The following is a 16,640-nucleotide window of genomic DNA, read 5'->3' on the forward strand; positions in this document are numbered from 1 at the left end:
AACAAAAACAGAAATTGCTGGAAAAGCTCAGCAAATCTGACAGTATCTATGGAGAGAAATCGGAATTAGTATTTTGTGTCAAGTGACCCTTCAGAACTGATAGCACAGAACTTCACCTGAATGACATCCCGTCCACCATCTTCAACATTCACTCCTTTCACTATCAATGTACAATAGCAGGATTGTATATCATTTACAGGATGCAACTGCGGCAATTTGCAAAAGCTCCTTTGTCAAATCTTTCAAAGCCATTGCCTCTACCATGCAGATCACACAAGTGCAGCAGATACTTGGGAACACCACAAACAGCAGGATCCCCTCTAAGCCACTGACCATCTTGATATAGAACTTTATGGGTCTTAATTTACTATCAATCCCTTCCTACCAGCCTTCTGAGTTTCCCAGCACTTTAATGACTGCAATACTTCAAGAAGGTAGCATAACTTCATCAGAGCAATTAAGGGTGAGTAATAGATGCCAGAGATGTCTACAACCACTTTTTTTTAATTCATGAGCTTCAACTTGTGAGAAACCATTTCAAATTTGTGGTTGCATTCTCTGATCATCTGAAAGTTTTCAAGGTTTTCAAACAAGCTCTACTTAATTATAGACTGCAGCAATTTCCTGTCAAAGGATGTTACACTAACCAGACTATAATTTCCTACTTTCCCCTTTGTCACTTCTCTTATATAGAAAGAACAGTCAGAAGCCATAATTCACCTATCTCACCAAATAGGTGCAATTCATTTGGGAAAATCATGACTTGTTACCTGTTTAGCTAGTGTCCATTAAACTAATACAAAACTAACAGGTATCCTCTGTGAAAGTGCTTGTCAGATTGTGGACATGCCTGGAAGAGGAAAAAATGATGGAAAAGTTTGGTTCAAGGCAAAGTCTTGGTCATCCTGGGTTGGCCTGTAGTTCCTTGTGTTCACAGGCTCCTGAGAAAGGGCGACGTTGGCTAAAGTAGATAACATTTCTGGCTGCAATACGAGAGTATGTGATAGCTAAAATTCTCAAGTTGGATAGTAATGTCATCTAGTCAAACAGGAGGCTGGAAGAACATAGCAAGCCAGGCAGCGTCAGGAGTTGGAGAAGTCAACGTTTTGGGTATGACCCTTTTTTCTGAAGAAGGGTTATATCTGAAACATTGATTTCTCCACCTCCTGATGCTGCCTGGCTTGCTGTGTTCCTCCAGCCTCCTGCTTGTCTGCCTTGCATTCCAGTATTTGCAGTTTTTTTTGTCTTTAACCAAGCAATGTCAACTAGGACAATAAGAAGAACAAGTATAAATCATTTGGATAAGCAAAAGTTTGCTGTTTAAAATATTTGTTGCTATCATATTTTACTTTATTATTAGCAGAATTCATGTGAGGAAAAACATTGTTTGTCTCGCAGATAAGCTTCTGGCGATGGTTTACTGTATGTTTACATAATATATAAAATTTAATATAGAAAACCATTGTTTAATTTGTACATGAAGCAAGGTAAATGTTAATTTTGCACTAATTATGTAGTTTTAAAAGCTTATAAAATTCATTGAATTTAATAAATTCCATTTTGAAAATTAGTCCTTCATTTTAGAATGTGTTTTGATACATTTATCTTGAAGGGTATGACTCATTATCAAATGGAACACATTAGATCAAACATCTGCCATGAAGGACTATACATTTCTGTAGAATTTGGCACATGTATTCAATTTTATAGTGTAGTAAGATTAGAAAGTGATACATTCTGTATTCAAAAAATAATGGTTATATGAGCTAGTAAGTGAAGTAAGTAAGAAAAGTTTGATTAAAATGAGTTTTTCATTTGGTTACTGTGGGGTGAACAGTTGATAGGATTTCTGTGTCAAGCTCAAACACATAACAAGATTAGAATAATTTAGTTGATTACTTTGCTTCAGCACACTTTACAAATTTAGGGTTTTTTTTATTGTTGTCATGTTTTGAAAGCAGAATGGGGCTGATAATCCTCAAAGGAGATTTTCAATAAAATGTCTGAGATAAAGGCCACACCAGTGATTTGCTCAGTCCTGTTTCTCGAGTCTTAGTCATAAAGTCATCCAGCACAGAAACAGACCCTTCAGTCCAACTGGTCCATGCCGAACATAATCCCAAATTGCACTAGCCCCAGGGATATGCTCTTGGCCCATATCCCTTCAAATCTTTCCTATCCATTGAAATGTCTTTTAAAGGTTGTGATTGTATCTGCATCGATCACTTCCTCAGGAAGTTCATTCCACATGTGAACTACCTTCTGCATAAAAGCTTTATCTCTATGTCTTTTTTATTTCTCTCTGCTCTCACCTTAAAAAAAAGTGCCCTCTATTCTTGAAACTCCCCATGTTGGGAAAAAGACAACTACCATCAACTGTCTCGAAATCTCTCATCATTTTATGAACTTCAATAAGTTCACCTCTCAACCTCCTCCGCTCCAGTGAAAAACGTCCTAGCCATTCCAGCCTTTCTTTATAACTCAAACCTTCCGTAGTGGCTTTCCGCAGCCATATTGCAGAGCTGGAGCATGGATGGCACTGATGGCTGCTTTCTGTGTGTCTTTTCTGCCACAAGATGACTATAGAAGCACACACATGTATGTCTCTTGTGTGCACACAAAGAGATCGAAAGAACGAAATGTTAAAATTAGCTAATGATCATGCAGGGAGTAACGTTCCTATTTACTCAAGAGTCAACGTGCATTTACAAGCAAGATGATGCAGATCTGATATGTTTAAAGAGCTTCTCAACTCCAAACATTTAACTCTGTCTCTGTCTCCACAGATGCTGCCAGAGCTGTTGAATTTCTGCAGAATTTGCTATTTTTACCATCCCTGCACATATGGCTCCTGGCTGATAGCTGTCATTTTGGATGTGGACTACCAGGGCTCCATTAAAATATGCAGGCTCACATAGTTGTTCTTCATTCTCTGCTCCAGCAGGTGAATAGGATTACTGGGTGCTGTCTGGCAATAGTTGTGTGTCAGTATGCTTGTGTGATGTGCCTACCATTGTTGAACAGTTGAAAGAATGTGAAAACAGTGAGAGGTGTTTGCACGGCTGGCATAATTAGGAAGTATTTATGGGACAAATGTAAATGAAGGATGCTATGAGAGTACCTGAAAGTCAGGATGAGTATTGGGGGTTGTGGTGTGTTGATCAGTATGAAAGTGTGATGTGCAGATTTTTTCAGTTACCATGACAAACCTTCTGCACTCATTAAATTTTTTTTTGGCATTGCTGCCAGGTTCCTGGTTCCTTTTGGTATGGACCAGATACCCCAACAAAATATATCAAGGAGATATCCTAGACCCTAAATTTTATCTTCTTTAAAGTCAAGTGTAGGACACTGCAGTCCAGATGTGATTCGATTAGTCAAACTACTTTAAGCCACTTTATTCTTATACCACTGTTAAAATACAACAAAAAAAATTGGCATAACTTTAATTCTATTCAAATACTTAACAAAATAATATATTATTTAGCTGCTACTTATACACTGTTCCAATATAGCAGCATCCTGTAAACACACCCTTGGCAGAGGCAAATTCAGCGAAATAGATTTCTCTCACGAAGGGTCTTGCCCAAAACATTGACTGTCCTGCTTCCTGGATCCTGCCTGACCTGCTGTGCTTTTCCCAATGCTACACTTTATCGACTCTCTCTCCCTCGTCCAAAAGAAAGGAATACTGAAAAATGAACCCAGCAGCAGAAAGGGAACACAAGCTTTTTCAGCAGCAGCAGCAGAGAAAGAGAGATGTAGCAAACAGCTTCAGTGCAAAATCACAGCTTCAACAACTGAAAGCGAAAACTAAAACCCTGGAACTGTGTGGGCCTGATTCCACACACTCGTGCTTCTTTTATATGATCAAAAAACACCCAAAGCTGTTTCCCCTGCTTTCCCTGGAGCATACACATTATAATACTTCTTCAAGAGGAAAGAATACATCCATCTTGAAGGGCACACCTCATCATACTTTTACTTCCTTTACTGGTTCCTCATGACTGATTTAGAAAAGAAATTACCTCGCAGTCTGAAATGCTTTTCCAGAACCTGCCTTTTATTGATGACTGTGCTTTTACAAAGGGAAGGGTTCCAGAAGCACATCATGTCTTCAGAGCACCCCTCCGAACGCACAGAAGACACCTGGACAGAAATCAAGGTTGGGGTTTGTGAAGCTGCTCATGGACATGCTACAATCCTCAATGTGTGATAGCAGACAAATTTTATGTTTTACCCATCTTATTTCTAATGGGTCTGAGCTTGCCTCAAATCATGGTCCACACACCCAAATAATGGGGTGAATGAACTCTGTGTACAAAATTCTGAACACCTCTGCTGACTCAAAAAATTTACAATACATTATAGGATGTTGAATAGTTCCACCTACTTTGTATTGCCCAAAAGGAAGGGCCTTTAAGATGTTATTTGTAATTTTGGAGGTCTTACTGCATTTCCTTCATCATGCTGATGATCAAACAGTATATCAATGTTCAATGCTAGTAATATGTTGGATGCATGGATTGTATGATTACCGATCACCCAATGAGCAGATGAGAAACAAGATTACTCAATTAGTTTTTTTTTGCAAAAGAGTGAGAATGAAGGAGAGATCTTTATTCATTTGGCTATCTGCTAGTTGAAATATCTTGCCTGTTGGAAGTATGACAATTATTCATGAATGCCTGGATGTTTTAGTATTGCATCTCAAGAGAGAAAAAGTAATTTTCAGAAGACTGATAGGACTTCAAATGATTAATCACTGGCATGTTTTCACTTTTTAGGTTAGAATTATCCACACTGCCTTTTGGGTGAAATGTGAAGGGACTGTCAGAGAATACAAGAGGATATAGATAGACTGGCGAGTTGGGCGGAAAAGTGGCAGATTGCTTTCAATCCAGATATATGCATCAATGATGCATTTAGGCAAGTCTAATTCTAGAGTGAATTATACAATGAATGGAAGAGTCTTGGGAAAAGTTGCTGGGCAGAGAGATCTGGGAGTGCAGGTCCATTGTACCCTGAAGGTTGCTGCACAGGTGGATGGAGTGGTCAAGAAGGTATATAGTATGCTTGCCTTCATTGGATGGGGTATTGAGTATAAGAGCTGGCAAGTCATGTTAAAATTGTACAAGACGTTGGTTCAGCCGCATTTAGAACACTGTGTGTTCTGGTCGCCATATTACCAAAAGGATGTGGACGCTTTGAAGAGGGTGCAGAGAAGGTTTACGAGGATGTTCCCTGGTATGGAAGGTGCTAGCTACGAAGAGAGGTTGAGTAGGTTAGGTTTATTTTCACTAGTAAAAAGGAGATGGGGGGGGACCTGATTGAAGGGTATAGACAGGGTGGATAGAGACAAGCTTTTTCCCAGGGTGAAGGATTCAATAATGAGAGGTCATGCTTTCAAGGTGAGAGGTGGAAAGTTTAAGGGGGATACACGTGGCAAGTACTTCACACAGAGGGTGGTGGGCGTTTGGAACGTGTTGCCAACAGAGGTGGTAGAGGCAGGCATGGTAGATTCATTTAAGATGCGTCTGGACAGATGCATGAGTAGGTGGGGAGCAGAGGGATACAAATGCTTAGGAATTGACCGACAGATTTAGACAATACATTTGGCTCGGCTCAGGCTAGAAGGGCTGAAGGGCCTGTTCCTGGGCTGTAAATTTTCTTTGTTCTTTGTTCTCTTTGAAATTGGGGCTTTGGTTTTCCTTTGAGGTGTACCTAAGAAATTCCAAGATGTTATTCTGAAGATGTTCAACCAAGCCATGAAAAGATAGTATCTGGTCATTTCTCATTGCTTCTGTGGGGACTTTGCTGTGCATAAATTTGTTGTGTCATTTCCTGCATTGTATCAGTGATCATCCTCAAAAGTACTGCATTAGGTGTAAATAGCTTTTGGACAGGATGGTGTTGTGAAAGGTTTTCGATCAATTTAGTTGTTTTATTTCTCTTAAAACAATTTTAATTTGACCAGTCTCAAACTTGACAAAATATTCAAAGTAAATCAAATATCTTTAAATTTGGATGTGATGACTCCTTTAAAAATTAGGACTATGTTTAAAATCAAATTTGTCTCCATGTGGGGTGTTGAGACAACATTCCCTACAGTATAGAAATAGGCCCTTCAGCCCAACAAGTCCACACCGACCCTATATTTACCCCAGATAAATGCGCCTAACACTATGGGCAATTTAGCATGGCCAATTCACCTGACCTGCACATCTTTGGATTGTGGGAGAAAACCCATACAGACATGGGGAGAACATGCAAACTCCACACAAGCAGTTGCCTGAGGCAGAAATCAAAACCAGGTCCCTAGCACTGTGAGGCAGCAATGCTAACCACTGAGACACCATGCCATCCCAAGGATTATGCTGATTAATCCACAAGAAACATAGCCACTAATACTGTCAATGTATATGGTTTTCAGTCTTTATTTTTAATCCTACCTAGGAACCAATTAGATTTTACAATAGAATGCTTCCCAATATTGTTATAAGCTTGCATCCATGTATACTGTCATTTGTGATCATTTTTTGATCTTCATTTACCTTGCTAGAAGCTCACCAAGGGTTCAATCATTTTTTTTTTGAAATCCTATACACTGTGTTATCAATACCAATTTGTTATAAAAGGATTAAAAGACAGCAGCAAATCATATGCTAAGTAATCCAGACATCCTAGCATGTACTGATGTTTGCTCGTTATTTTCAAATATTGGAAGTCTGATAAATATACTATTGGTTATGTTGTTTCTAATTTGCCATTATTCTAACAAAGGTAAATTCTTATTAGCAATATAGGAAAACAAAGGAAGCTCACAGTGTGCTCAATGTGGAAGACAATTAGTAATTGTTCATGTTACCAGCAATATTTTTGTTACTATATTAACTAGTTTCAGGCTTGAGTTTAAGGTGACATCATATAAACTTGGAATTCAAGTATTCATTTTCCTTGCTTATGTAATGACCTCCTCTGGTTAATATTACATAAATTACAAGAATGTCAATCTGAAATGTTGCTGTCTTGTCTCTATTCTTGATATTTGAACTTCCTCCAGATTTGGAAGAGTTTATCTGATTAGTCTATATAAGGGATCATAACTAACATTCAGGACATATTGTAAATATTTATAAATTACATTTGATGGTTGCTAGGATACATAGATCTGCTGCATTTTGGCTGATTCGAATAGTAAATACTGATGGATTCAATTGAAAGGCACTTTGGTATTCTTGGTGCTTGAAACATAAGTGAATACAAAAGAGAAGTTACATTCATATGAGTCAAGTTAGATGTTAGAATCTAACCAGCTCAATTTACATGAAGATTCTGGGCTTACAGACAGTTTTCCCCTCTAAAATGGAAACTGCACTGACTGAAAGGAGGTCACTGTTGACTGGCAAAACACAAACAAAAGAAATGAAATATTGGGAAAGTGAAAGTTTCTAATTCCATGGATACAGCACAAGATGATTTGGAAACAAGATCTAAAAGAAGAGATGAGCTATGTTTCCAAAGACAGAACATGAGCAGGACACCACCAAGGAAGAGAAAGGGAATACGTGGCCAGGGAGATTAATTGTATAATTCTGGCTCAAGGATCTGGCAGCAATGCAGGAAAATGTTCAATTGCCTCACACAAGTGGTGAAGGTCAGTGTATGCACCTTCACTTCATTATTCTCTGCACATTGCACAAAATCACAAATGGGCTAAATGCCATCACTCTCATTTTGGAAAAGTGCCCAGTATGCTTTGTGTGCTGCCTTTCATATCTTAAAATGTATGAGTTCTTTTGGGGTTTACATGGTCTAGTGTGTGTACAGATAGACCTCTTCTGATCCAAGGAGGACACTGTTGTAAATTAAACATGGCATTTAATTTATTGGAGCTCTGCAATTATTTACAGGTCACATTATGGTCCACCTTACTACAAATTTTTCCTGATGAAGGGCTTTTGCCCGAAACGTCGATTTTGCCTGTCTTCGGATGCTGCCTGAATTGCTGTGCTCTTCCAGCACCACTGATCCAGCACCTTACTACAAAGACTGGGGAGAGTGGGTGATATATATTGCATTCAATTGAGTATTAACCCTGGCAAACTGATATAAAACACCTTTATCCATGGTTTCTCATTAATAATTGTTTGTTTATATAATTACTTTCTGTATATTTGTTTATATAATTATCTTCACCACTAGCCATCTTTCTGCAAGTCTTTGACTTTACAAATTGTGATGATCTGGGCATTTTACCATTATTCCAGAATGTGTTCTATTTGTATGTGGAGGTGTGGTAGTTGTTGGGTAGACTTGAGTTACCTTGGACTAACTAACACACCGAATGTTGGAGAAACTCAGCAGGTCTGACAGCTTCTGTGGAGAGAGGAACAGAGTTAATATTTTGAGTCTGGCATGACTATTCTTCAGAACTTCAAGTTTGTTTCAGATTTTCAGCAATATTCTGCCTTTATTAGTTGTATTGGAACTGTCCTCTTGACAGTATGATATCTCTTCTGAACCAAAAGACCTGCAATATTTCATATCCATAGATATAAAGATATAATCCCTGCTAGAGCATGCTTTTTTTTTAATAGTATCTAAAAGGTTTAATGTTGTTCGTCGCTTCTTGGTAATGTTTTTCACACTTCAATTTGTGTCAGTGGATTTTCATTCCCCATTGCCCTTTAAATCTCGCTAAAGTAGATATACCTTTTTGTAATTTAGTTTGGTGATTAGATATGACTTTCTCATTCACCTGCAGCAATTTAATTATCCACAAAATCAACTTACTAATTTTGTCAATTATGTGACCTCAAGATACCTTCCATACTTGACGTGATATCTGTTATATTTGTTGAGGTTTCTTCTTTGGAAAGTAAAAACATCAAATATTCAACTGGAACTTGGTTCTTCCTTGGCACCTATGTAACTGAAGTGTGACTTGACTTTTGCATGCCAGTTGAACACTTGTGTTGTAATCTGATTCAATGCAGTTGCTTCTGTTTTCTGAAATGAAAAATATTGCACAGATTGTACTCCTTTGCTTTCCTTTTTTCTCAAAATTTGTTAGCAATTGGTATTTGAGTGGTCTTCAGTATTGTTAGCAATGTAGAACATTTCTATCAAACTATTGCAATAACTTATGAGAAGCCCATTTGCATAATTAACAACCTGACAAACTGTGTGTGTTCTGAGTCAATGGATTTCCCTTGAAAACATTTTGGTTTTGCTCCTGCCAAAAATTGCTGTTCCACCTCTATCACCTTGTGTAAGTAACGTTTGGTTTGCTTACCCGAAACGTTGACTTCTCCACCTCCTGATGCAGCCTGGCTTGCGGTGTTCTTCCAGCCTCCTGCTTGTCTACTTCTGTGGCTGTGTCTATCTTTGGAACATTTTCTGAAAATGGCCTATTCTGGGCACGGTTTATCCGTGTGAGTGTCTTTGTTCATCAGCATTGTTAAGAACTTTTATTGTCTGATATTTATCCTTCTTGTTTCATATGCATTTTTCATTTTTCTGTACCTTAACAATTGCATGGATTCTGAAGATCTCCTGTGCCAATTTAATCTTATCCTCAAAGTGTGTTGTTTCTGAACTTCTGTATCACTCATCAACTGAATGGCTTTCTCTTTGGAATACAAAGAGCCTTATAGAATCACAAAATCCTTACAGTGCAGAAGGAGGCCATTCGGCCCATTGAGTCTATACCACCCAAACCCATCCCCACCTTATCCCTGTAACCCCACATTCGCCATTGCCTATCCACCTAGTCTTCGCATCTCTGGACACTATGGACAATTTAGCACAGCCAATCCACCTAAACTGTACATTGCTGGACTGTGGGAAGAAACTGGAGCATCCGGAGGAAGTCCACACAGACACGAGGAGATTGTGTAAACTCCACACAGTCATTGAAGGTTGAAATCGAATTATTAAAACTGACATCAATTTGACCTGTTATGAATTCCAACTTTAGGCCATAATACTTTTATGTCTCCATTCATTTATCAAAATCATTAATGAAGATATCTATTAATTCTCTTGGATGCTGCATTATTATGTTAATTTTTGTCTTTTAAGAATGTTATTATTTCTGAGACTGAAATAATTATCAAAGGCTTTCTATACCTCTTGGAATGGATTTGTTTTTCTTTTATGCCTTGGTGAACAATACTATCTGCTATATTCCTAAGTATATTTAAAAGGCATTTATTTAACCAAATCACAAACTTGTCACTGTATAGAAGGAGGCCATTCAGCCCAAAGAACCTGCATTGGTTGTAGAGTCAATTTCCTGCCTTTTTCCCAAAGCTATTCACTCCATTCCTATCCAAGCTATTATCCAATCTGCTCTTGTATGACTCAATTGGCCCTGTCTCCACAAGTTTTCCAGGCAATGCATTCCATACCCTCATTGCTTACTGTGTATCACCCTTGCTTCATTTACACATTACTTTCAATCTATTGCTCTCATTCTTTATTCTTTCATGACTAGGAACAGCTTTGCCCTTTTTGCACTGTCTAGCCCGTTCATAATTTTGAAAAACTCAATCAAATCTCTTCTCAGCATTCTTCTCTTTAAGGAGAAAAATTACAGCTTCTTCAATTTTGCTTCATAACTGAATTTCTCATTCCTGGAGCCATTCTTGGAAAGTACTCCTGTATTCATTCCAATACATTTACATCTTGTCTACATTGTGGTGCCTACAGCTTTGCATGATATTCGAGCTGAATATTCGAGCTGAGACAACTGTCTCATGTAAGTTCAACATCTTCTCCATGTTTTTGTATTTTATGCCCCAATTAATAGAATTGGAGACCCTGTATGGTTTATTAACCGCTGTCTTGAATTATTAGTGCGCATGTACAACTATGACCCTTGGTTCCTGCTCCCCTTTTAGAGTTGTGTTCCTTATTTTGCATAGTCATTCAATGTTCTTTTGTCTAAACTACATCAACTCACACTTGTCTGCATTGAACCTCATCTGCCATCTATCTGTCCATTCCCCCAACTTGTCAATGACCTTTTGGAGTTCCACACTCACCCCTCCATAGTTTACAATTCTTTTGTTTAGTGTCATCTGCAAACTTTAAAGTTGTTTTGAAATTCTGAGTTAGTATACAGTTGAGAAGTTTATTTATATCTCAAGAAATGTTTTCTGCTTGTGTCTAATTTTGTACTCTATTTGGCCCACCTCTGAAAGTAAATCTTCCTGGCAAATTTCTGATGTCATGGCTTCATAATATGATTGGGTTTTATAATTATTCCTGATGAAGGGCTCTTGCCCGAAATGTCGATTTCGCTGCTCCTTGGATGCTGCCTGAACTGCTGTGTTCTTCCAGCACCACTAATCCAGAATTGGGTTTTAGATGTTAATTACTGATTTTTGTTTTGCCGTAATCAAGGTTCTCCCATGCTTTGCTTCCATGCTGAAGGTTTATTTTCCGTACTAGCCAATTGACATGTTTTTGCAGCTGCAGTGGAGATTTCCCTACCTTCGGCAGCTGTGATTGAGGTCTTCATAACTTTTGTGGATGTCATTGAGGTTTTCCTGCCCTCTATGAAGGATTTCTCACCCTTTGCACCTTCAATGGAGTCTCCCCGAAAAATGTTTGTGTTCAAACAGAATTACTCACTTCCTTAGGTTGGCCAATACATATCTACATTAAATGGTTGAGATTGGAATGTCCCTGGCACTCCCAGATTGTGCAAGTTTCACATTTGACACGTTTTCAGTTTTCTTTTGAGCCAAACCTTCTGTATCAATGCATTATTGCAGCAACACCAAACTGGATTGTGACTTTTTAAAAATTCTTACCATGTGTGCATGAATTGCTGTGACTTTTAATGTCTCCCTCCTATACCAGGGTGTTTGGTTTTGACTCATGAAATCTCCCGTGTCTGTGTGTTCATTGCATGAACTCCGAAAAGATCTCATAAGCCAACAGCTCATAACACAGCCTGGAGCTGAAGTTTTCTTCTGTTTCAGCACATCTTGTACCAGGCCTGAAATACTTCCTGTTAGTCTTTGTAATATTTCTCACTATTGAGGTTTGCCACATTATTTGGTTTCTTTTATCTTCGGCCATTTGCAGTACTTTTTATTTACCTTGAAGTCTTCTGGGTTAGCATTGTGTTTGCATTGTGGGAACTTAAGCTGCAAAATTACATCTTCAGATCTCATGCTGATTACCATTTGTGCGTGCTGCCATTTGAATCCTTTAAGTATACAATTTCATGAAGGGCTAGAGTATGCAAAGATGATCTAATGAGAAGAGGCTTGAAAAGCCAGCAATATGTAGTTCACTGCATCTCTACAACTACATACTAATTGAAAGATTAGGTCCTACATTATGACAAAGATTGTTAGGAAGACATAGGTCTGATTCCCATGAGATATCACGAAGTCCTCATGACTTTATCAGTGCTTATTGCACTCAATCAAGTGTTAAAGTTTTCAAAACTTATCAGAACTATGATTTGCATATGAACATAGAAGGTCTACTTAGTAAGTTTGCAGATGACACTAAAATAGGAGATGTAGTGGGGAGTGAGGAAGGATACCTCAGATTACAACAGGATCTTGATCAGATGGGCCAATAGGCTGAGGGTTGGCAGATGAAGTTTAATTTAAATAAATGTGAGGTGTTGCATTTTGGAAAAGCAAATCAGAGCAGGACTTATACGCTTAATGTTGAGGTCCTAGTGAGTGTTGCTGAACAAAGATACCTTGGAGTGCAGGTTCATAGATCCTTGAAAGTTGAGTCACAGGTACATAGGATAGTGAAGAAGGCATTTGAAAAGCTTTCTTTTATTGGTCAGAGTATTGAGTACAGGAGTTGGGAGCTCATGTTGAAGCTGTATAGGACATTGGTTCAGCCACTTTTGGAATATTGCGTGTAATTTTGGTCTACTTTCTATCGGAAGGACGTTATGAAACTTGAAAGAGTTCAGAAAAGATTTACAAGGATGTTGCCAGGGTTGGAGGATTTGAGCTACAGAGACAAGTTGAATAGGCTGGGGCTGTTTTCCCTGGAACATCGACGGCTGAGGGGTGACCTTATAGAGGTTTATAAAATCATGAGATGCATGGACAGGATAAATAGACAAAGTCTTTTCCCTGGGGTGGGGGAGTCCAGACTGGAGGGCATAGGTTTAGGGAGAGAGGGGAAAGATATAAAAGAGACCTAAGGGGCAACTGTTTTGCACAGAGGGTGGTGTCTGTTTGGAATGAGCTGCCAGAGGAAGTAGTGGAGGCTGGTACAATTACAACTTTTAAAAGGCATCTGAATGGGTATATGAATAGGAAGGGTTTGGAGGGATATGTGCCAAGTGCTGGCAAATGGGACTAGATTAGGTTAGGATATCTGGTCGGCATGGACAAGTTGGACTGAAGGGTCTGTTTCTGTGCTGTACATCTCTATGACTCTGTGACTCTATGCTTATAGAAGCTTTTCAATCAGTTTTTATGTTCCTTACAAGTTTGCTCTCAGACTCTCCTTCCCCCCCTCCCTGATCTTGTTATCTTCTTTTGCTGACTTCAAAACTGTTCCCAGTCCTCAATCTTTCTGGGGTTTTTTTCTGACAATTTTGCAAGTCTCTTTTTTTTAGATCTAATACTACCTCTGAGTTGTTCCCAGTCAGACAGCAAGGAAAATAACATGTCGAAGATAAAATCCCAGTGCTGACAGAAGAATTTAAATTTGGAGATTTACAACTCATTCTCATTATTGATACACTGGAGCAATATGTTTGTCGTCTTGGGATGAAAGTAGAAGTACTTAAGTCACATTCCCAGTATCAGCATTCCAGTATTAGGTGAAGTTAGTGCTAAAGTGGATTATGATAATGCATCTTATTGCTTGCTATTGCTTGGAGTTGAAAGGAACAAAGACTCTCTAATGGAAAGAAATTGACTTAAGAAATTATAGTTAAACTGTCAAGTTCTTTGTAGTTCGGATCTGTCAGAGCACAACTGTCATTGAAGAAATGCTAAGATAGCACAAAGTGGTCTTTGAACAAGGAAGACCAAATAATAAAATTAGACATTGATGGAATATTACATCTCATATGTTTTCAGATCAAACAAATTCAGAAGTACTTTTAAGATTTCCTCTAGCAACCTGTGAATTACTTTACAAATACAAAAAAAGTCAGAATCTACCAGAGAAGTTAATGAAGAAACTCACAAGGAGTGATGCTCAGTAAAGTGTTCAATTATGTCATGAATTGCTGCCTAAAGACTGTGATGATGAGAAATTGCAGGAGCATTTCATGAGCAGAAATGAATTGAGAGTAGATCAAAACTGTTTCCCATGAAGCTTAAGATTTATTATTCTGCCAAGGTCTAGAGACAAGTTGTTAGACAGACTTCATCAACAGCACAGAGTAATCTGTATGAAAGCATTAACAGAAGTTATTTTATCCTTGCATCAAAAAGTAGATAGATATTTTGAAGAGCTATAAAAATATTTGCAAGAAGTGTCTCAAGTTGAGAAATTATCCGACCTAAGGCTCCTTTCCTTACCAGTTCAAACAGAAAAAAAATCCAACAAATACATGTAAACTTATTTAGATTAGAAAGTGAAGGGTACTTTTTGCTGATTGGTAGAAGTAGAAGGTGGATAAACTTTGATTCAGCTGCTAATAGCACAAGTACCAATTCTACTGAATTTTGGGCCCCGTATCCAAGGAAGGATGCATTAGCCATAGAAGGGTCTAGTGGAGGTTTACAATAATTATCCCAGGGATGAAGGGCTTGTCATGCGAGGAAAGGTTGAGGACTTTGAGTCTGTACTTGATGGAGTTTAGAAGGATGATTAGGAAGCTCACTGAAACAGAAAGGCCTGTGTAGAGTGGACATGGAGAAAATGTTTCCACTAATAAGAGAACACAGCCTCAGAGTAAAAACATGACTCTTTAGAATTGGGATGAGGAGGAATTTCTTCAGCCAGAAGGTGGTGAATCTGTGGAGGTCATTGTTGCAGATAATTGTGGGAGCCAAGCCATTGAGTATATTTAAGACAGAGATAAACATGTTCTTGATTCGGAAAGGGACCAAGAGTTACAGAGAGAAGGCAGGAGAATGGGTTTCAAAAAAACATCAGCCTAGATCAATTGATGGAACAGTCTCAATAGAACAAGTGGTTCTATTAATTCTGCTTCTATGTCCCATGGTCTTATTTAGAGAAGTCAGTTTTCAAATTGTGTTCTGTTAGGGATACATGCATGAGATAATTTTTCAGTATATGCCAGAAGAGTTTGCACTATTTCAAGAAAGAACTGCATCAAATAGGACACAAATGGTAGTTTCAGTGATAGGAGGCTGCTGTCCTGCTGTCCAGGATCAGTACTGGGACCCTATTGTTTGTGATATACATAAATGATAAAGATGAAAATGTGGCGAGAATGTTAAGCAAATTTGCAGATGACACCAAGACTGATATAGTGGTAAATTGCAAAGAAGATGGTTATAGTTTACAAAAAGATATACATGGGTTGGTCAGATGGTATTTAACCAGTGACTGATGGTATTTAATCCTGATAAATGTGAGGTGATGCACTTTGGAAGTAGAAACAAGATTAGGGTATATTTAATGAATGACAGAACTCTGGGCAACTTGGAGGAACAGAGGGATTTTGGGCTAGTTATTCACAGATCCCTGAAGGCAGCAGAGTGTGCAAATAGGATAGTTTTGAAATCATGTGGGACATTTGCTTTCATCGGTTGTGGCATAGAATATAAGAGCAAGGGAGTTATATTGCAATTGTACAGACTATTGGTCAGGCCACAGCTGGAGTACTGTGTGCTGTTCTGATTGCCTCACAGCAGAAAGGATGTGATAACATTGGAGGTGATAAAGAGGATGTTGCCTGAGATAGAAAAGTAGAGCTATACGGAGAGACTAGTTAGGGTTGGATTGATATCTTTAGAGCACAGAAGACAGAGAAGGGATATGATTGAGTATGTAAGATTGTGAGGGGAATGAACAGAATGAATAGAGAGCAGCTGTTTCCCTTAGTTGAGGGTCAATCATGAGAGGGCACAGTTTTAGTGTAAGGGGCAGGAGATTCAGAGAGGATTTGGGAAAAAAAAATTCTTCACTCAGCAGATGGTTCAAATCTGGAATGCACTGCCTGGGAAGGTAATGGAGGCCAGAAACATTACAACCTTTAAAAAATATTTGGATGTCCACTTCAAATGTCATAACATTCAAGGATATGGGATAAGTGCAGGAAATTGGGATTAACACACTTTTAGTGGTAATTATGTTGTTGCAGACTCAAAGGGCTTTTTCTGTGGAGTAAATCTATGAATCTATAAATGTCTACAATAATTCACTCAGCTTACAAGTTGGTATTCAAAAATCCTCCAAGGGCACGATTTGGTTTGTCTGTGCTGAGATATCAATAGTTAGAGACAAAACAAAAATGAGTTCATGAAAGCAACAAACTTAGAAAATACAGAGTTGAACATAAGGTTGTGCTGAAACCCCACTGAGATGGTAAGAAAACTGTGTTTTGGAGTTTTGTAAAGAGCCTATGGGTATACAGATACCTAGCATATATTGGAGAGAAACTCTGTCAGTGTCATGAGGATCATTTCACAAAATCACAGCCCTATTACATTCCA

This window comes from Chiloscyllium plagiosum, chromosome 4 (genome assembly GCF_004010195.1).
Source record: "Chiloscyllium plagiosum isolate BGI_BamShark_2017 chromosome 4, ASM401019v2, whole genome shotgun sequence".
Taxonomy (NCBI): Eukaryota; Metazoa; Chordata; class Chondrichthyes; order Orectolobiformes; family Hemiscylliidae; genus Chiloscyllium; species Chiloscyllium plagiosum.